Source organism: Delphinus delphis, chromosome 17, assembly GCF_949987515.2.
Source record: "Delphinus delphis chromosome 17, mDelDel1.2, whole genome shotgun sequence".
Lineage (NCBI taxonomy): Eukaryota > Metazoa > Chordata > Mammalia > Artiodactyla > Delphinidae > Delphinus > Delphinus delphis.
The window spans coordinates 73,695,763-73,717,169 of NC_082699.1; the positions used below are offsets into that span (position 1 = coordinate 73,695,763).

General features: G+C 47.0%; 1 long non-coding RNA gene across 4 annotated transcripts in view; it reads left to right on the plus strand.

Annotated features, from left to right (window-relative positions):
* The window catches only part of LOC132413289 (uncharacterized), a 445,109-nt gene that overhangs the window by 154,233 nt on the left and 269,469 nt on the right, over positions 1 to 21,407 (plus strand). For all 4 annotated transcript variants that reach the window (XR_011246238.1, XR_009516685.1, XR_009516684.1 and 1 more), the window contains one exon: positions 17,997 to 18,213. This is a non-coding gene — a long non-coding RNA (uncharacterized lncRNA). The remainder of the gene's footprint in view (positions 1 to 17,996; positions 18,214 to 21,407) is intronic.

The following is a 21,407-nucleotide window of genomic DNA, read 5'->3' on the forward strand; positions in this document are numbered from 1 at the left end:
TCAGAAACTAGTCAGTCGCATGCAGCAAACCGCAAGTCTACAGTTCCTCCCAAAGTCCACCGCCTCAATTTGGGTTGACTCATTGTCTATTCAGGTATTGCACAGACGCAGGTACATCAAGTTGATTGTGGAGATTTAATCCGCTGCTCCTGAGGCTGCTGGGAGAGATTTCCCTTTCTCGTCTTTGTTCGCACAGCTCCGGGGACTCGGCTTTGGATTTGGCCCCGCCTCTGCGGGTAGATTGCCTGAGGGCGTCTGTTCTTCGCCCACACAGGATGAGGTTAAAGGAGCAGCTGATTCGCGAGCTCTGGCTCACTCAGGCGGGGGCACGGAGGGCGGGGCGGGCCTGCGGCGGCAGAGGCCGGCGTGACGTTGCACCAGCGTGAGGCGCGCCGTGCGTTCTCCCGGAGGAGTTGACCCCGTATCCCGGGACCCCGGCAGTGGCGGGCTGCACAGGCTCCCGGAAGGGAGGTGAGGAGAGTGACCTGTGCTCACACACAGGCTTCTTGGTGGCGACAGCAGCGGCCTTAGCGTCTCACACCCGTCTCTGGCGTCCGCGCTTTTAGCCGCGGCTCGCGCCCGTCTCTGGAGCTCCTTTAAGCAGCGCTCTGAATCCCCTCTCCTCGCGCACCAGGAAACAGAGGGAAGAACAAGCCTCTTGCCTCTTCGGCAGCTCCAGACTTTTCCCCGGACTCCCTCCCGGCCAGCCGTGGCGCACTAACCCCTTCAGGCTGTGTTCACGCCGCCAACCCCAGGCCTCTCCCTGCGCTCCGACCGAAGCCCGAGCCTCAGCTCCCAGCCCGGCCCGCCCCGGCGTGTGAACAGACAAGCCTCTCAGCCTGGTGAGTGCTGGTCGGCACCGATCCTCTGTGTGGGAAGCTCTCCGCTTTGCCCTCTGCAGCCCTGTTGCTGCGCTCTCCTCCGTGGCTCCGAAGCTTCCCCCCCGGCCACCCCGTTTCTGCCAGTGAAGGGGCTTCCTAGTATGTGGAAATTTTTCCTCCTTCACAGCTCCCTCCCAGAGGTGCAGAGCCCATCCCTATTCTTCTGTTTCTGTTTTTTCTTTTGCCCTACCCAGGTACGTGGGGAGTTTCTTGCTTTTTGTGAAGTCTGAGGTCTTCTGTCAGCATTCAGTAGGTGTTCTGTAGGAGTTGTTCCACATGTAGATGTATTTCTGATGTATTTGTGGGGAGGAAGGTGATCTCCACGTCTTACTCCTCCGCCAACTTGAAGGTCCATCCCTAAACCATGCTTTTTTAAAAGATGAGCAAACTAAGGCACAGAGAGGTTGGGAATTTGCCTAAGGTCACACAGCATAACTGGTAGAGCTGAGATTGGAACTAAATCAGGCTGAATCTAAAGATGCTGCCTCCTCTGTTATACTGTCATACCTTCATACAGGTTCTAGCCCTGGTTCTGCTGCTCACTAGCTGTATAGCTTTGGATAAATAGTCTTTCTTTTTGGGGACTTGAAATTGTCCCTTCTATAATATGGTAGAACTGGATGAGGTGACTAACCAGGTCCTTCCAATTCACATGTTCTCTGATGGTGAGTCTCTGGGAGGGGAAAAGATGGGAGTTTCAGGGGATGCCCAAAACTTCCAAAGAGGTCTGTCTGGCTGGAGAAATGGAGAAACCTTCTTCTTTTAATGTCCACGTGGGCCACCCACTCCCAGAAAGTGAAGGAGATTACAGCTCCTTCCACGAAGAGGTCTGAGGCCCATTGAATGCGTGAAGGTTGCCCCCTTGCTATTAACAGCCTACATCTGGTATTCAGAGTCAGCTCCCTGACAACTCCGGTGGAGGAAGAATTGGCATCACCCAGGTAACCACGAAGCTGGTTTTGTTGACACTGACTTCGGATCCTTCTTAAATTATTCACATTTGCGTTTGTTGTGACCTAATGTGAACCATGCATCTAATTAGAACTAATTAGGGAGGTGACTCTGCATCTGAAAAACTAATCCTGGAAAGTAACAAAATAAAGCTGCTTCCACCTCTTCAGCAGCCTTGAAGGTGCCTTGGATAATGAGGGGGAAGAACAGACATTTTTCTATCCATTTGTAGATTTTGGGAAGTTTGCATTAGGATGTAATTATTGGTTTCCTCAAAGCTGTTTTTTGTTTTCCTTAAAGTGTTATTATGGTATCCTAAAAAGGGTTCCAATTTTGATGTTAGTCAGGTCTGGAATTGGATCCTGGCTCTGTCATCACCATCTGTTGCGACAGTACTAGTTGAGGTGACACTAGTTGCTATGCTGTAGGTTGATTGTAAAAATGGTCCCCCTTCTTGACCTCTCACAATGCCATCTTGCTGCTCCTCCCATCAAGAGATGGGTTCTAGGGGCTTCCCTGGTGGCGCAGTGGTTGGAGTCCACCTGCCGATGCAGGGGACACGGGTTCGTACCCCGGTCCGGGACGATCCCACATGCCGCGGAGCGGCTGGGCCTGTGAGCCATGGCCGCTGAGCCTGCGCGTCCAGAGCCTGTGCTCCGCAACGGGACAGGCCACAACAGTGAGAGGCCCGCGTACCGCAAAAAACAAAACAAAACAAACATATAGCAAGGGAAGGGCAAAGAGGCTGTTCTGGTTTTTCTTCTCCCCTTTTATTTCTCTTCTTTCTGAGTCTTCCACTCAGAGAACAATCCCATCTACATAGTCAGTTGGGGCTGGAAGTGAGAGTGGGAGGAATAAACTCGAAAGTTTCTCTCCACTTGTTGTCCTAAATTTAGTCTCCACTGTGGCTCTCACCCCTCAGTAAGAGTCTCCAACAGTGTTCCTGGTAGGAAGCAAGTTTGCAGAAACTTACTGCTCTGCTTTGCAGATCCAGACATGAGGAAGGTGTTGCTCAGGGTTAGGGTAGCTTTTAAATTTTTTCATCCAAACAGGAACTCTTTTAATAGTGAAAAAAGGCAGTATTACTAATTATACTAGGACACAGGTATAAACCAGGACTGTCCTGCGCAAAGCAGGACATATATACCCTATTCACTGTGGGCTTCCATGGGACCAGAGCTGAGACACCCCGTTGAAAAGCAGGAACATACCCTCAGATTCAAAATTAGCTCTACTGGGATGGACTGGAAAAGGCTCAGGATTCGGAGTCAGTCCTAATGTCTAGTTAGGTACTTGGCAAGTCACATCCCCTATGAACCTTGGTTACTTCATCTATAAAAAGAGGCTATGATAATCCTCACATCAAGAGTCATTGTTGGGACTTCCCTGGTGGTGCTGTGGTTAAGAATCCACCTGCCATTGCAGGAGACAAGGGTTTGATCCCTGGTCAGGGAACTAAAATCCCACATGCCACGGAGCAACTAAGTCCATGTGCCACAACTACTGAGCCCTCGCGCTGCAACTACTGAAGCCCACGCGCCTAGAGCCCGTGCTCTGCAGCGAGAAGCCACCGCAATGAGAAGCCCACACACTGCAACGAAGAGTAGCCCCTGCTCGTCACAACTAGAGAAAGCCCGCGTGCAGCAACAAAGACCCAACAGCCAAAAATAAATAAAGAAAATAAATATATTTTGTTAAGAAAGAGAAGAGTCATTGTTAAGATGAGGAGAGAGGAACTCAGAAAAGATTTTGTACATGTAGTTACTCTCCAAATATTCTGTCCCACCCTGAAGTTCTCTCTGATACATTTTATGGCTCTTTTTACTTTCCTACGTTACTTCAGCATTTTCCATCAGAACTCCAGAGTTGAGGACTTGACTACATACTGGCTCATACTTTTCCCTGTCAATTCTCAGTTTTTTTGGTTTCAATAATAACCCTACACATGTGATAACTCCTTTTAAAAGTTTGTACAGCATCTGAAACCCTATTATTTTGTTTAATACTCTCTGCTACTTAATAGTTGTGTGGCTTTTAAGAAGTTACTTAATCTTTCTGTGCCTCAGTTTCTTCACAGTGGAGATAATAATACCTCTTAGGTTTACAGTAACCTCATAGGGTTACAGTAAGGATTAAATGAATTAGCCTGTATAAAGCATTTAGAACAGTGCCTGCCATGGGATTCTCATTCTGGACATTCCAGCTCTGCAGTTGCTGTGAAATGAATGTTCTTACCTAGAAGATGCTTATCCCATGGCTTCTAGGACCTCCCTAGAAAGCTACCATGTATCTCCAAAAGTTCCCAGTTTGAGAAGGGTCATTCGATGCCATGTCCATGCACTATCTAACCCCTTAGTTATTTGCATTCACCCTGGAAAGGTCATTTCTCACCAGGAAATATGCCACGGGAGCCAAGTGGCAGAAGGATGTCTGTGAAGTGTGTTGCCTCCACAGGCAAATCTGCCATCTTTGTGAGACACCAAGTTTTCGAATAAGGAAAGCTGAATCAATGAAGGTCATGACAATGGAGGACCGAGTGGGACCTCTCAGGAGTGATTTTGTCACCAGCAGTTGGCGGGGTTGTGACTATTTGTATGCCAAGTCTCAGTAGAGGGAACCCATTTGGCTAGTTAATTACCCTTGAAAGAGTAAGAAGGTCAGAGAAGGGCATAAATGACAAAGTCCATTGATCCTGCTGGGTGGAGACCAAATCCAAGCTGCATTGACCTCTTTCTCCTCTGGAGGTGGCAGTGGCTGCTTAGGCAGTGGGTACCAAGAAAGTATTCTGATGCCTTGGGGAAGGCTGGTCTATGGGGGAGGGCTCTGAGCTTGGAGCCAGGAGACTCTGGTCCTCACCCTTCCTTTTCTGCTACCTCAGTGTGTGACTCTGAGCAAGTCCAGTTCTATTTCTTGACATTACCCTTCTCCCTTAAAAATGAGAGATTCATCCCAAAGGATGCTGGGGGGATGGCTTCCTGCTCCAGCACTCCTTGGCTATTAATTTGGGGAAAGAAGAAGCAGCTCATGGTCAACCATAGGTTTGGGATTCATCTCTTAGAAACCTGTCAAGAAATAAGATTGACGACATGTTGAAAATTGGTGAAACTGGATGAAGGGTACATGGAGGTTCATCATGTCTTTTGCTTTATTTTTACATATGTTTGAAAATTTCTATTTATAAAGGAAGTTTTAAGAATCTTCCAAAACCTTTTAAGGTTAATGACAAGAGTAATCAGATCTAGTTCATTTGCAAGTGACCAGAATTTCTCGTACATCAACTCTGGTAGAATGTGGTGTAATTCAAGGAAAGCCCACTTGATAAAAAACTATCTCTACCACCCATTTTCACACTGCCTGCTTGGTTCCCAATATCTCTTGCTTCAAGAGGGAGTGTAGTCTAATGGAGAAGGTACTGGATTTGGTTATTTAGACAGGACTGGATTTGAATCCCGAGCTTCAGTTTTTTATCTATAAATTGTTAATACTCGTACTGACTTGTAGTAGGTTTTTGGTGAGAATCAGGAGTGGTATACAAAGTACTAAGCAAATGGTAACTCTCGTTATGCTATCTTGGTTTCCAGAAGATTATTTAAAATGCAAACACTGCAGGGAAAGGCTCACTCTTGTAAATGAATTTAAACGAACATATTTGCAAGCTGTAAAGCAGCATATTTTAGTGGGGTTCTGGGTCCTTGATTTCTAGGGGTGCGAGAGGAAAGGGAACCAGCAAGTGGCTAGAAGCAGAGATGGTGCATAAGAGATTGAGCCATGCTGCGGAGACATTTCCCAGCATTTCTGTTCTTCCCCATCTATCTTTACAACAAATGTCTATTTTTACATGGAACCTGGGTGTGTCTCTGTTCCTTTGATCCTGAAAGAGCCTAAGCAGCATGACATGGTGTCAAAAGAGTACAGATTTGGGTGTTAAAGAGATGTGGGTTCAAATCCTAGATCTGCCAATTCTTAGCTCGTGAACTTGAGCAAAGTCACTTACACCCTCTGAGACTTACTTCCTCATCTCTAAAATATGGAAGGAAATGTGTTTTGAGAGCATTAAATAGATTTTCTGATTCATGGCAACTGCTTAATGTCTGATCCCTTCCTTATTACCTATATGGGAAGCTCTGATGGTTCAAGGGGTCTTCCTTTTGCATTACGTGACTGGTGCCATTAACAATAATATTTCTGTATGAACCTATTCAGAACATATGTAATTCTTCTTTTTTAAAAAAAGTTATTTTTATTTATTTATTTTTGGTTGCATTGGGTCTTCTTTGCTGCACGCGGGCTTTCTCTAGTTGCGGCGAGCGGGGGCTACTCTTCGTTGCGGTGCGCGGGCTTCTCATTGCGGTGGTTTCTCTTTTTGTGGAGCACAGGCTCTAGGCGCGTGGGCTCAGTAGTTGTGGCACATGGGCTTAGTTGCTCCGCGGTGTGTGGGATCTTCCCGGAAGGGTTCTAACCCTTGTCCCCTGCATTGGCAGGTGGATTCTTAACCACTGCACCACCAGGGAAGTCCTGTAATTCTTCTTATCTGTGAGATCTCTTTAAATACTTGAAAGTAGTGGTCACCTTTTGTCAACCCCTTATTTATCTTCTCCCACCCCTAGTCTTCGCTTTTCAAGGTGAAATCCCAGTGAATTTAAACCAATTCTCCAGTGTCTAGATGGTAAAACTGGGTAAATCTGTAGTCGATTGTAAAACTGGCCACATTTCTGCCTCTCTGTATCATTATATTTACTTGACTATTTTTAAGTTCTTCCCATCAAGAAGTGTGACATTTTTCCACCCCTTGAGTCCGGAGTGGGCATATGATTCCTTTAGCCGATGTACCGTGAGACTTGAAAAGTGATCGTGGCACTTACTCTCTTGAAGTTCCTGTCACCGACATCTGAATAGTCCTGGATGATGGTCCATGCAGATGAGAGAGAGAGTCCAGCCAAGACCATAAAAAACGTCCAGGTACCCTGACCCATAGAATAATGAGCTAAATAAGTGGTTGTTGATTTAAGCCACTAAGTTTTGGAGTGGTTTGTCTTGCAGAAAATCGGATACATCAGACTTTCAGAACATTCATTCTCCTCTACCTCCTTGGGTTTGCCCATCCTGCCCCCAATTGTTTTCTTGGCATTTTTAAACCATCCATTTTCTTGGAACTTTCTAATTTACTGGGTTCTTGTCACAGCAGTACATTCTGTCTGTTCTTGACTTCTTCCCACTCAATTCAAACCATATGGTATAAAAGTACAGATCAATGTCCAAAAAGTCTTTAGAGCCTCGTTGGAAGCTTAAAAAATCCCACCCAAAACTTTTGCGAGGAAATCGTGCTTGGCCAAGGAGAAGGGAGCTTGAACAGCTTGAGTTCTTCTCGGCTCTTCCTGCAAATGATAAATAATGCTATACTTAGGAGAATTTCTTTTCTAGGTTTGAATTAATAAGGTGGCCTCTGCACGACACTCAATGGGTCTGCACAGAATTTTGGAGCTGGAAGAAGTCTCAGATTTTCTTTGGTCCAAGTCTCTTTTTTTTTTTAATTAATTAATTTATTTTTGGCTGTGTTGGGTCTTTGCTGCTGTGCACGGGCTTTCTCTAGTTGCGGCGAGCGGGGGCTACTCTTCGTTGCTGTGCGCGGGCTTCTCTTTTCGGTGGCTTCTCTTGTTGCGGAGCATGGGCTCTAGGCGTGCGGGCTTCAGTAGTTGTGGCACATGGGCTCAGCAGTTGTGGCTCACAGGCTTAGTTGCTCTGTGGCATGTGGGATCTTCCCGGACCAGGGTTCTAACCCGTGTCCCCTGCATTGGCAGGCGGATTCTTAACCACTGCGCCACCAGGGAAGCCCCCAAGTCTATCTTTTTACATATGGAGAGATTAAAATTATGGTAGTAGACTGTTGGAAATGACACTAGTGGAAGGACCCCAGAATGCCTGAATCAAAGATTAGTGCTTACAATGGCCATATTTGAGTCTCTATGGACGTAGATTCCTCCTTTCTGGAGTATTAGATGCACGTGTGTATGCAAGTGTGCATGTAAGTGTCTGGGAATAAAGGCATGGAGGGAAGGAATGTCGAGTTGACCATTTCTTCCTGTTGGCCATTCAGGAAGCCACTAGGTCCAACCACGAGCTGTTTGAGAATGAGGATGTGGTTATCTTTGCACCTTCAAGCCTGACGTGGTGTTTGGCACAGTGTAGACTCAGAGTGTTGAAAGAAGACATGGGTTATAGGTTCAATTCCAAGGGTCAGAATCTTGGATTGGTCTTGGCAATCCTTGCATCAATAGCTCCTTTCCATTCTTTTTGCCAGAGACCCTTTATAAGGCAAGAATGTTTGTTTACAAAGGAAAAGACTGCTGAAAGAAGGGGGGAAACGCATGGAAGAGCTATTGATTATATCATGATGACTGTCATGGGATGGGGATACATCACCAGCTCATGAACGTGAGAGGGACACGGTGATATTTATGCTGTAGAAAGAGCATAAGGACGGGAGGATGTGTGGCAGAGAATGTTGGTGCATACCAAAGATTCATGCGCTGCTCTACATTTCCTAGCCTTCTGTGAAATTAGGTCAATGCCACATAATGGGGTTCGGGCCAGTGGACGTGGGCAGAGATTTGTAAGACACTTCTAGGGCTTACAGTTGTAAAGTTCTCCATGTCTTCCTCTTCTATGAAGAGTGTGGAGGCCACATCTTTCAGAGGGTACAGACAAAATGTGGAAGAAGTCAGCCTGAAGGTTTTTTTTTACTGCATCAGGTCACTGACATTCCAGGATTCATCCCTTGTTGCAGCAGAGCCTCTCCTATCTTGACTAACTCAGGGGACTGGACTATGGACAGAGACCAGTTAAGAAAGCTATCGTGGGGGCTTCCCTGGTGGCGCAGTGGTTGGGGGTCCGCCTGCCAATGCAGGGGACGCGGGTTCGTGCCCCGGTCTGGGAAGATCCCACATGCCGCGGAGCGGCTGGGCCCGTGAGCCATGGCCACTGAGCCTGCGCGTCCGGAGCCTGTGCCCTGCAACGGCAGAGGCCACAACAGTGAGAGGCTCCCATACCGCAAAAAAAAAAAAAAAGAAAGCTATCGTGGACTTCCATGGTGGTGCAGTGGTTAAGAATATGCCTGCTCATGCAGGGGACACCGGTTTGAACCCTGGTCTGGGAAGATCCCACATGCTGTGGAGCAACTATTGAGCCTGTGTGCCACAACTACTGAGCCTGTGTGCTGCAACTACTGAAGTCCATGCACCTAGAGCCTGTGCTCCACAACAAGAGAAGCCACCGCAGTGAGAAGTCTGCACACCGCAAGGAAGACTAGCCCCCGCTTGCCATGACTAGAGAAAGCGCGTGCACAGCAACAAAGACCCAACACAGCCAGAAATAAATAATAAATACAATAAAAATAAAGAAGCTATCGTAATATCTTATTATTACAGATTTTAAATTTAATACAGTTGCAGTTAAAGCATGTATGTGTTTATTTATAATCCTTTAAAATTTAGTGAAAATCTGTTGATGATCAAGTATATTGTCTTCCTTGGTGAATTTTCCATGTTTAATTGAATTGTATTAAGCAGTTGTTGGAAATTCTGTTTTTAAACTTTCATTACAATTTCTACTCTAACCGCCCCTGACCTCCCCAAAAAAGAAGCTATTGTAATAGAAAGGCTAGTGCTGATAAGGGCCTGAATTGTGACAGAGTCAATGTAGATGATGAAGAAGAAACAAATTCCAGACCATCATGGAAATGGCATAGCCAGGTCCCAAATCTCCCAGGCAACTTGCCTGGATTAGTACAATAGCCCTTGGCTTGTACCCCCTATTCCACCTGTCCTCTCTTACAGTCTGTTTTTAGTTCAACGGTAAGAAACATCCGGTTAAAATGCCAGTCAGATTATGCCACTTTCCTGCGCAAAATGCATTGCTTCCCGACTCTCTCAGAGTAAAAGATGAGAAAGGCCTGTGGGCCAACAGGATCTGTCCTTTCGTTTCTTTTTCTGGCCGAGTCTCCTTACTGCCCTTTTTATCTCATTAACTCCGCTTTAGTCCACCCTGACCTCCTGCTGTTCCTTGAACCCACAGGTATACTCAGACCTCAGGACCTATGCACATGCTGTTCCCTCTGCCTGAAATGCTATTCGTTCAGATTTTCTCATGGCTTGCTCCTTCACTTCCTTTAAGTTACTCTTCAACTGTCATATTTTCAGTGAGGACTTTCTGAGTGTTCAATTTAAAATCACACCCCACCTCCTTCCAACACTCTTAACTTCCCTTCATTGCTTTATTTTTCTCTATAACCCCTCACACTTCCTTAAATAGTATATGTTTTACTTATTATTTTGTTTAATGTCTATCTCCACCTGCTAGAATGTAAGCTTCCAGCAGGGCAGGATTTCTTGTTATTTCTCTGTGCACTGCTATATTCCTCATGCCTACAACAGTACCTGGCACGTACTAGGCACTCAGTCAGTACTTACTGAATGAATGTTAACTAGAAGAATAACTGAATCTGAGGAATATTATTGGCATTTAAGCATAGGTAGAAGGATTATTCTTTATAAACGCAAACTGTGTACTGGGTAGTAAGGTTATAGAGTAGGACTGGGAAAGCTCGGTGTGCCTTCAGGGAGATCATGCCTGACAGTTTATATCGCTCAACACAACTTCTCTGGGCCATTCTGGGCCAAGAGGTCAAATTTGTTGCTCCTTAAATGTCTTTTATATCTTCCTATCCTAGCGGCCCCTGAATGATCACTACTAATTGGTGATCTATCTAGATTGCTCTAAGAGTCATATGAGAGGCTGGATGGAAACTCATGCCTATAATGGTGCACAACAGACAGCAAGCGATCAATTATCCTGCACTTCCTAACCTCACACTTTTCCCTCATCATTTCTTCCTCTCCCTCTGCCTTTTCTTCTTCCCTCCTCTGCTTATTGGCTACCTCAGAGGTGAATGGATTGAGGACTATACTTATTGCCAGGTTAAGAATGGAGGCTGAGAGCTAAGGAAACCAAGAAGGAAGGGAGAAGGGGAGGAGAAAATGTGGGAGGGCTTCTGGGAGCACTGCTCATGATTAATAGTTATTTGAGTGTCATTTCACTGGGTTTAGCTGAATGTTAGGCCATATAATCATGGTTAAAAAGCTTTAATTCCCAACTTGAGAAGGATGGTTGAATACTCCCCAATCACTACGACACTCAGCCTGCAGACTATTGAGAAACCCCACTGCAGCGTTCACTGAATTATTCCATTCCTGATAAATCCTGCCACCTCCATCCCAGATTCAATTTGGATGTTGCAGTTGCAGAAAAGATGATGACTGTGGGAACGAATCTAATATCATTAACTGAAGGCTTCATATTCCACATTTCCGATAAATATTGACATAGGATGTGATGAAAATGCACGTAGCTGGTGGCATTCTTCCAGCCTTATCTTGCCAGTGTAGTAAGAGAAGCCCCAGAAGGAATGGAGCTCAAGAGGCTTTGGGCTCTAGTCCCAGCTCCACTGGTTACTGGCTGGATGACGCTGGGTGACAGAGCCTTCATTTTTTCAACTATCAATGGACATAATGTCCATTCTTCAGAAGACCCAAAGGAGAAAGTGTACCAAGGGCCTAGCACATCGCCTCTGGCATATAGTGTGTTTAAGGTATGTAATTTCCCTTTTCTCTCTCATCCTAAAGACTTCAAGACCATCCAGCTATCTGGTCCATATTACCAATGAAATTGAGTTCATATTACTCATGCACAGGGCTCTTCAGCCTTTGTGGTGTTGCCTTCTACTGATGCTGCTCCTAAATAGATGCGTCCCATTGGGAGCATCGTGTGTCTTCATAGGGCATCCAGCATTAGGGTTAAAATTTTGAGTTTTTTTCCCCCAGGAGTGAGGGTAGACTCTTCTGAACCAACTGCATCTCTGTCAGATGCTGCTGTGGCCTTTGGTATCAGTCCAGATAGGCTATGTAATGCCAGTTCACAACCAAGTCTCAGTGCCTTACAAGAACAAACACTTATTTCTCACTCATGCTTTACGTTCCGCATGGCTTGGTTGTAACTCTGCTCCATGTCAGCTTAAATCCAGACCCAGTCAAATGGGGCAGGCTGTCTGTGTAATATCGCCTGTCCCATGGAAGAGGGGAAGAAGACACGGCAAACGACGTAATGGCTCTTCAAGTTTCTTCCTGGAAATGACACGTGCTACTCTTCCCGCATTTCACTGGCTGGAGAGTCACATGACGATTCTTGAGTTCATCAGAATAGGGCTGTGTAATCCTCACATATGGTAAAGCACCTTGAGGAGAGAAAAATGGAAAACTTGGTTAAAAAGTAACACAATATTGATCTGAGCAGTCCTGAATGAAAAAAAAAAAAAGTAACACAATACCATGTTCTTATTTTTCTAAAATTCAATCATTTATATCCACCTTCATAATTTCACCATACTTATTTGACAGCTGTCAGTATTTACTTGTCATTTTTCTTTAAAAACCAGTATTACTTAAAGAGGTTGCCATAAAGAGTAAAACCAGGGATAACGAAAGAATGATATTAAATTCTCCCTGGATATTTTATTTTTGAAGGCTCTGGACCTAAGGCAAATTTATTTTTGAAGGCTCTGGACCTAAGGCTCTGGACCTAAGGCAAATTCTCTGTCTCCATCTCTCTATGTTTTGTTTTGTTTTTCTCTCCGTCTCTCTCTCTTTCTGTTAGAAGAGAAGGAAATTGGCAAGTTTTAAGATGCTAACAACATATGGTACCTAACTTAGGCTTTATTCTCAAAGTAATAAGTGGAGTTGGGGAAAAAAATGAAAAAGAGGATGGCTTTCATACTATGTAATTCGGTTATTTAATGTCTTACCTGTGCACAAACAAAAATTCTCTCTGTAGAACTAAAACAAAATTAAAATCATGTGTATCCACATATGGTAAGTCTCACACATTTAGAAACACTGAGCCATGAGGACAATGGAATGGCCTAGATTCCAGGCTTGTTCATGTCCATATCTCTGCACTGTACCTGGCAAAGTGTGTGCTCAGTAAATGTTTGTGGAATGAAGCAATGGCCAATTCTTTTTCTGGTATAGATTCTTGCATATAAAAGATGCTCAAAAATACATGTTTTAAATCAATAAATGAAAAGGGATCCCCTTGCTTGTCTCTGCTCAAGGTCCAGGCCCTCCTGGCATCACCTCTTTGCTTTTTTCTGCCTAGCCTAGAAGCTTAGAGAAATCAAGTTTGGAGACGGGTTTAGGTCATCATCTACCATCAAGGTATGGCTCTGTTGTGTCGTGCCCCCAGGGGAGCACCTTACAGTAGTCATGTCAAGGTTGATCTGAAGGTAACACCAACATGAGTTTAAGCCATGGGTGCCTAGGTCGATCAATGGAGCTTCCCTTCTTGAAGTCTCTCAGAATACCTGGGTCGGTAAGCCTGTGTTTTGAATCACAGGGGGTCTTATCACCCATCCCCTGCCCCTTATCAAGGCAACTCCTCTTGTCGTTCAGTCCAGTGAGCAGAAGGGGGCATGGGTGTTGCTGGAGGTGCCGGAAGCTGGGAGGCTGCCCCTCGGGAGGCTTCATGGGTGAACTGCTTCCATAGATTTAACCCCATCAAGGTCTTTTGCAGGTTCTTAAACTAAAAATTAAATTAGAAGAATTTCTGAACACAGCAGAGGAAAATTTCAATGATAGACTGACATGAACCTAACATACAAACAGATACACACACACACACACACACACACACACACACACACACACACACACACACACACACACACACACACACACACTTCTGTTTGGCTCCAAAACACGTGCTCTTAGACAAGTCACTGAACTGCCTCTTCAGTGACAAGAATAGTCATGTCCCTGGCAGTTGGTATCTCTGCCCTGGACACTGGTAGGTATGACCAACAAAGGTGGCCTTTCTTTCCTATTTTGCATACTGAAGTAGTATGCTTAAACATTGATGACCAAACTACTATCAGTATATTTTTCCTCACGGGCTTGGTAGATATATTGTCTCTTTCTACTCTGTATTTTTTATTTTGTTTAACTCTTGGAGTGTGGATCAACTGAAGCTTTTTTGGTTGTAATTAAGAGAAAATCCAACTCAGATTGGAAATATATTGTTATTGAGCTGAAAAGCACAGAGGCAGGGCTAGGTCAGAGAGGCCTGTTCTATAGCTTAGTGATGTCACTAGGTACTTGGTCTCATTCTGTCTCTCCATTCTGCCTTTGATGGTGCCCACTTCATCCCTACGTTGGCTCTCTTCATGGCTCCAGTCGTTCCCCCACATCTGAGGACTTCCATTCTTCCTTATTTATAACCAGCAGGAAAGCCGGATTGTCAGTTCCCAGAATTCCAAGGAAAAGTCATGTAGCCAAATCAGACTTAGGTCAAACGTCTATCCTGTTTCCAAGGGGATGCAATATTCTGATTGGCTTAGCCTAGCTTGTATCTTCCACACCTGGAACTGGAGTCGGTTTCCTCAGAGCTGTCAGAAAAGAGGGAGGGGAAGCTGGATGCTGGGAAGGCCACCAAGAAGTCTCTACTGAAGACGTTAAAATTATTTCCTCATCCCTAAGTACCTGGTTGGAGTATGAGGGAGAGGACTCACTGTCCTTCTCCACCCCTTCCACCCTTTCCCTTCCCTCCCCATCTGTCTGCCATAATGAACTGCCAAACAGTGAGGTGCAGACACCAAACACGATGGGAAGAGGGGGAGGTTGACTGCATGGACTCCTTCAACAGGTCACCTGCCCTTGGACGCCTGGTTGAGTTTGGCCAGTAGGAAGCTCAGGCGGGAGGTTGGTGAACTGGGGCACCCATTCTCCCTATCAGGTTTGCACTCTTACTGAGGACCTCAGCTCCTGTTGGGAGATTGTTCTCCATGTAGCTACGCTTGGGATTCTGGTAACTTCTCCCCCTCTTTGCTTCTTTGGATCTGGGGGATGGTAACTGGCTCTGTTTCTTCTAGCACGTAGATTCTGCGCTGTCCCTTATTGGTTTCCCTCCTGCACGTAGTTCCATCGTTGAGCCCTTGTGCGTCCAGCTTGCATGTGCCACACTTCCCTGCCAGGGCCCTGACCGCCACATAGCTTCATTATTTACACAGGGATATTTCAGGGCAGGTGAAACACGTGCCATCTCGCGGCTGCGTTCTCCCTCTGCCTCAGGGTCTATGCTCTTCTATTACTTAGTCCATCATCTTTTCATCATCAGAGTCTTAACACTGTTACAGTCTTAACTACGTGGTAGTTTAAACCACACATCTACGAAGACACCACTTTTAGAAGGTACGCTATTCACCTTGCTGTCATTACTGGAACCCATGCAGTTATTCATGGCTGAATTTTAGTGGTCAGGCAGGCTCTGTAGTGTGAATGGGTTGACTGAGCTGAAGGGATCAGTGATCAAGTGGACAGAGGAAACATGTTTCGATATTGTAAGTGCTGAAACAGAGCTAAAGCTTGGGCTTAAAAGGAAAAGTGGGAAAACCCAAGTCAAGGATGGAACCTCCAGTCTCAAGCCTCTGGGAGCCTTCTGCTTCTGCAGCTAGCTGTCTTAACTGTAAAATGCACATTTAAAAAAGCAAGACTTCCCGGGCGGGGGCGGTGGAGCTGGGGTGCGATGAGAGGATGATGCCAGGGAAGCTGTCACACTCGCTCAGCCTCCAACCCATGGATGAGCCCGTGGGCCCAAGCGCTCGTCCTGGGAGAGGTGGCACTGCTCCCTTTGACGCTAGGTCCCTTGTCACCAGAGCTCATTATCTGCTCAATGTGAGTCACCGAGTCCCGCTCGGCGGCCCCCCACACCCTTTACCTGGAGGAGGCTCTGCGAGCCTTCCTGGTGGGAGGACATGGAACAGGGAGGGCCCCAGGCATGAGCCTCCCGGGACCCAAGAAGAACTTGGGCTTTCTCTTTTTTCCTTTTTAGAGAAGCTTGTGGAACAAGGGAGGGGAGAGGAAGGGGCAGGAGAGTGGGAGGGAGAGAGCTTCGTGCAAGTACCTGGGCTTCTGCGTCATGGCTGGCAGAGGAGGGGGACCTGGGAGTGTCTCCCGGTTCACAGAGGCGAAAACCCAGCACTGTCTAGACCCCATTGACACTGTGTAGTTACAGCTGCAGCCCCACTCTCTGCTCCCTGTGCCTGGTCAGGTCCCGCTTGGCTGGTTTCCAATGTCCTCCAGCTTGTCGCCCCCTCATTCCTGTCCATTCTGCCTCGGGATCTTTCTCCAGCCCGTCTCCATCTGTCCGTCTGCATCAGCACTGCCTGGCTCAGGGCCACGTCCTCCCTCACTTAGACCGTGGCCACCTCTTGACTGCGCTCCTTAACTGCCGTGCCCTCTGGTCCCGTGAAAGCGCCGTGTCTGACATGCCCCTTAGCCCAGTGTCAGCTGCCCTCCCCACTCACACACCTGCCTAATGGAAGGTGGTTCTCACGTCTGTGTCCCTGGACCAGGAGTCCTGGGGGAGCCCTTGTCCCGTTCATCTCTCTGTATACCTAGCACCTGGTATAACATTCAACCAGAGCTGCTGAACTGGAGCAGTTGTGCCCCCCAGGGATGCTGAGCAAGGTCTGGAAACATTTTTGGTGTCAGAACTTGGGGTGTCACTGCCAGTTATTGGATAGAGGATGTGACTAAACATTCTGCAGTGCCAGGGACGGTGGCCCTGCCCACCTGCAGCAAAGGACTCTGCTCCACAGATGTCAATAGCGCCAAGCTTAAGAAGCCCTGCTTAAGCCCATGGTAGGTACTCAATGCTTGCTGAATGAATACATTATAGAAAAGGCTATGAGATACCGGGTGCTTACCAGCTGCCACATGCTATGCTGACTGCTTGCCCTGTCTTGTCTTGAATCTTCCCTTCGACCTACCAGGAGGGTGTGGGTGTACATTCCTTATGCCTCGGCACCCCTGCATCTAACATTATGCCTGACACCTAAAGGGGCTTAATAGACGTCTGTAGAAAGTGAAGCCCAGAGAGGTCATCTGACCTGAGTGTGGCCCAGCTGGACTCCGACACTGTCCATGTTCTTTCCATGACACTCTGCCGAGTAAGAACTGCCTACAATTTCCAATGGCTTTTACGCTTGCAGGTGGACTGGCCTTTGGAAACGTGGGCGAAGCAAGTTTTATTCGGCCCCCTTTAGAGACGGGAAAGTTGAATTCTGGGATCCTCAGTGATGGCTCAAGCCTTCCAGGAAGTCAGTGGTGGGTCCCAAATCTCAGTCTTTTCAGAAGAAATAACGGGTGGGTGAAGGCAGAGGGGTGGGGTCTGTTTCTTCTGACGCTGAGATGAATAGCATTTCCTCTGCCAGAGCCCCTTGACTAGCCTCTACAGTAACCATGTCAGGGTCTGTGGTTAACGTATGTGGGGCTATATCCAGTTAACTGGGGTTTTATTGCCATCTCTAGCCTCAAGAGGAAGGGGATATGAGGATATATGTATACATATAGCTGATTCACTCAGCTGTACAGCAGAAACTAACTTAACATTGTAAAGCATTTATACTCCAATAAAGATTTGAAAAAAAAAAAGTGAATTAGAAAGGCCCCTGAATTTGAGTCAGGACCTGGCTCTGTCGGTCTGGGTGGCCTTGGCTAAGTTCCTTGCACTTGCCTAATCTCATTTTCCTCTTTGGTTAAGTGCAGAGGAGGTAGTTTGGAGGCACAAAGGAGATAAGGTGTAGGAAAACTTGCATCCCATCTCGAGTTCTATTCCAACGCACAGGATCTGTACGAGGGGCTGATCTTTGCGCTTAAAAGTGACCCTTGGTCGTGCTAAGTGAAACAAGCGACTGGAGGGCAAATACCGTGTGATTCCACTTATGTGAAGTATCTAGAAGAGTCAGATTCATAGGGACAGAAGGCAGAACCCTGGTTACCTGGGGCTGGGGGACGTGGGGATGGGGAGTTAGTGCTTAATGGGTACAAAGTGTCTATTAGGTGTGATGAAGATGTTCTGGAAATAGTGATGGTTGCACAATGTTGTGAATATACTTAATGCCACTGAATCGTACACTTAAACTGGTTAAAATGGTACATTTTTTGTTATTACAGTACCACAATAAAGGACGAATTAAGAATTGATTCTTGGTTTTTCAAAAGGCTTTGTGTTTGGTCTCATCAGAGTTCTTACTCCAACTTTTCATTTTCTGAATGAAAGCTGTCTAGGTGAAGGGAAACCAAATGACCAGCTCAAGGACCCATGCTAGGTGGAACCACGAGGCGCACAGGACCCAGACCACATGACTTCCAGCTTGCTGCATTCCTCTTTGTCCAGTCAAAGCCTCCTTAGCTGTGGGCAGGCTGCTGGTCGTCGGAGAAGCTGCCTGCAAAGATGCTGGGACACGCTTTTTATGAACCAGGAATCCAGGACAAAGGTAAGGAATATTCACAAAGACCAGAAACCAAGCAGATACAGGTGTTTGGGGCATCAAGGCCCTTGCTGCATGAAACAAGGGGCGTCTGTTTTGCTTTGTGTGGATGAATCTACACTGGGGTGTTTGGATCAGATGAGTGACAGCCGCACGAGCGGGTGCGGTAATCCCAGAACCCACATGTCTGTCCACCCCCGTGTTCTTTGGGCTCGGTGCCCAAGTGATTGTTGAGCAAATGCATAAATAAGCAACACACTGCATGGAAGGAGCGGGGAGCCACATCCAGTGTTGAGTCTCAGATTTGCCCCTTTACTACCTGAGACCTGGATTAGAGTCACTTACCCTTTCTGAGGCTCAGTTTCCTCACCTGTAAAATGGGATAATAATAGTGCTTAGTTCACAGGCTGGTCTGGAGGAGTAAGTATTGAACGTGATCTATTTTTAATAGGCAATAATGATGTATTAAGCATGGATTTATACTCAAGTGTCTTCTCTGTTAAACATAGCGCCAAAAACAGACGTCTTCAAGGGGATGCCAGTATAATGGGGGTGATAAAATAGGTGGAGGACGATCCAAGACCGCATTTGAACGCTGCTGTCCAGGGTGGTGCAGAGAGCAGCCTCTGCCTTTGTGATTTCAGGGAAGTCTCTCCTCATTCTGTCTTCAGTTGTTCAGCAGGCGTGATGTTCGTCTCCTTGCTCAGCCAGCCCTTCAGAAGTGTTGCAATTTCCACAGGAGATAAAAATCTCCAAAAGGCTTTTGTGAGCAGCAAAGCACTGTGTGCGTGAGCTGTAGTCATGTCAGGTGCTGAGGGAGGGAGGAGTCAGGCCACGGACCGCTGCCTTTGTGCCTCTGGGGCTCCACATTCGCCATGCGAAATGGGGGCCCACTCCTCCGGGGGCCGGGGGCCCAGGTGAGCTTGTTCCTCGTAAGATGCTGTCCCCGGAATAGCAACGTTTCTGAACTTCTCAGCAGAAAGGCCTCGCAGGCTTGCAAGACAAGCCTATAATTATAATTTTTGATTTGGAAAGTAGCGTGCCTCAAGCTTGAAGTGGCGGGCAGTGTGGGTAGTCACGCCTTGGTTTCTTTTCCAGAAAGTCCTCAGCTAGGTACAACACACCTTTGATGAATGTACAGTAGAGTTTTTTCTTCGCTTGATTTTGAAGACCTCATTAATGCCTTCAGAATATGAATGGCTTCTGTTTTCAGCCCTGGAGCTTGAACCTGAAACTGAAACTTTTTAGGGTCTTTCTCACTCCACGTGATTTTCTTTACCAGCCGTCCGCAACTCTGGTCATATTAACACAGGCAAGGTGATAACAGCAGGGAGGGGAGCGGACTGACAGGGGGTGAGGGCCTACCATGCCTGTGGCGCTCTACAAACGTGATTTCTTAAACTCACAAACACCCTGGAAGGTTGCCACTAATAACACTGGTTAAAGTCAGGCAGCCATAACTCAGGGAAGTGAAGTACATTGATCAAGGTCACGAGGATGGTGACAGACTAGGCTGAGAGGTGGGGCGCGTCAGACACAGGCTCATGCACCCCTGCCACTGCACGATAGCCTCCTAGGCCTCCGCGGCTGGGCTGGGTGTGTGGGGTGGGAGTGAAGAGGACACATTATAAAGGGAGATGCTCTAAATGAATGAATGGCTGTCAACAGAGACAGAGGAGAAAAGCACCCCAGACAGCCTGGGTTCGGCTGCTTAAAATAGGCAAAGAAATTCTTCGGCTAATGCATAATCACCACAGGGATTAGTGCAGCTCTGCTCCTTGGGGTTAATTTATACTCCATGAGCCCCTATTAGATGAGATTTCTAAAATGCATAAGAGCACGGGGCTCGTTAGGGACTTTCATAAAAGCCTGGTATGGGAGAAGACAGGGAGGCTGGTGCCGTGAAGCCAGCCCAGAATAACCTGGGTTGGGCTGCCTGTGGGGGCAGGTGCAGGAGTCGCTGCCGACTTGCAGGGCTCTGGTTGCCGGTGGAGTCGTCACTCTTCCTGGCCCCATTTAGCATCAAAGGAAAGCACGGGGCTGGAGAGCAGGGGAGCTGGGTTCTCCTCAATTCCCAGAAGAGTGGAGGCAGGAAGGACCTTGGAGGTCACCTGGGCCAATCCTCCTCTCCCACCCACTGCTGGATAGAAGGGGGCACTGAGGCCCAGAGAGAAGTAAGCTCCCGGTCGAGTGAGCTTCTGGATCCAGCCAAGCGCCCTGCAGTTCCGTCCAGCCTTCTCTGACAATGTCTACTGCTCCTGTCTTCATCCCTCAATCAGCCCTAAGTCCAAGTTCCTGCTCTGGGATAGAAGGTGTCACTCATTGGTTTGTTCATTCTCCCATTCATTCACTTGTTGAACAAACCTACTGCCCACCTCCTGACCAGGTGCTGTGTTCTGCTCTGGGAAAGGCAGTCAGGCATCACCCTGCCTGCTCCCTCAGAGAACTTGGTCTGGTGTGCAAGGTGCAGTTATAACAATGGTTTCTTTTTCTTTTCTTCTTTTTTTTAAAAAACTTAATTATTTATTTGGCTGCGCTGGGTCTTAGTTGCGGCATGCAGCATTTTTAGTTGTGGCATGTGGGGTCCAGTGAACCTTTAGTTGCGGCATGTGGGGTCCAGTCCTCTGACCAGGGATCGAACCCGGGCCCCTGGCATTGGGAACGTGGAGCCTTAGCCACTGGACCACCAGGGAAGTCCCATAGCAGTGACTTCTGAGTTTTCTTCTAGCTCTACTGTTCCATGAATCGGTGCTGAATAATTAGAGAATCTCCTGAGTAGTTTGGCTTCTCCAGTCTCTGTCTGTCGGTCCAGGAAACATGCACTGTCAGATTAACCTTCTGGAAAACAACTCCGGGAACTCGACATCCTCAGTGACTCCCTGTTGCCTCGACAGACTCCAAGCTCTGAATCCCCTTTAGATCGTGTACCCCTCACATCTGGTCAATACAGAGTCCCTGGCTGGTTCTGGAGCACACGCCATCTGCTATCCTTCCTTCAACAGTAGGACACCTGGGTTCTTGTTGGTCCACATGGCAGGCCTTCCTTCCCCACGTCCACCTACGGGAATCACACTCTTTAAGGCTCACATGTCATGGCAGCTCTTCCAAGAAGACCTTTCTGAACATTTTCAAGACAGACCATCCCTTACATCTCTGAACTCTTCTTAAAACTCTTAACTCTTTTTTTTTTTTTTTCTTGC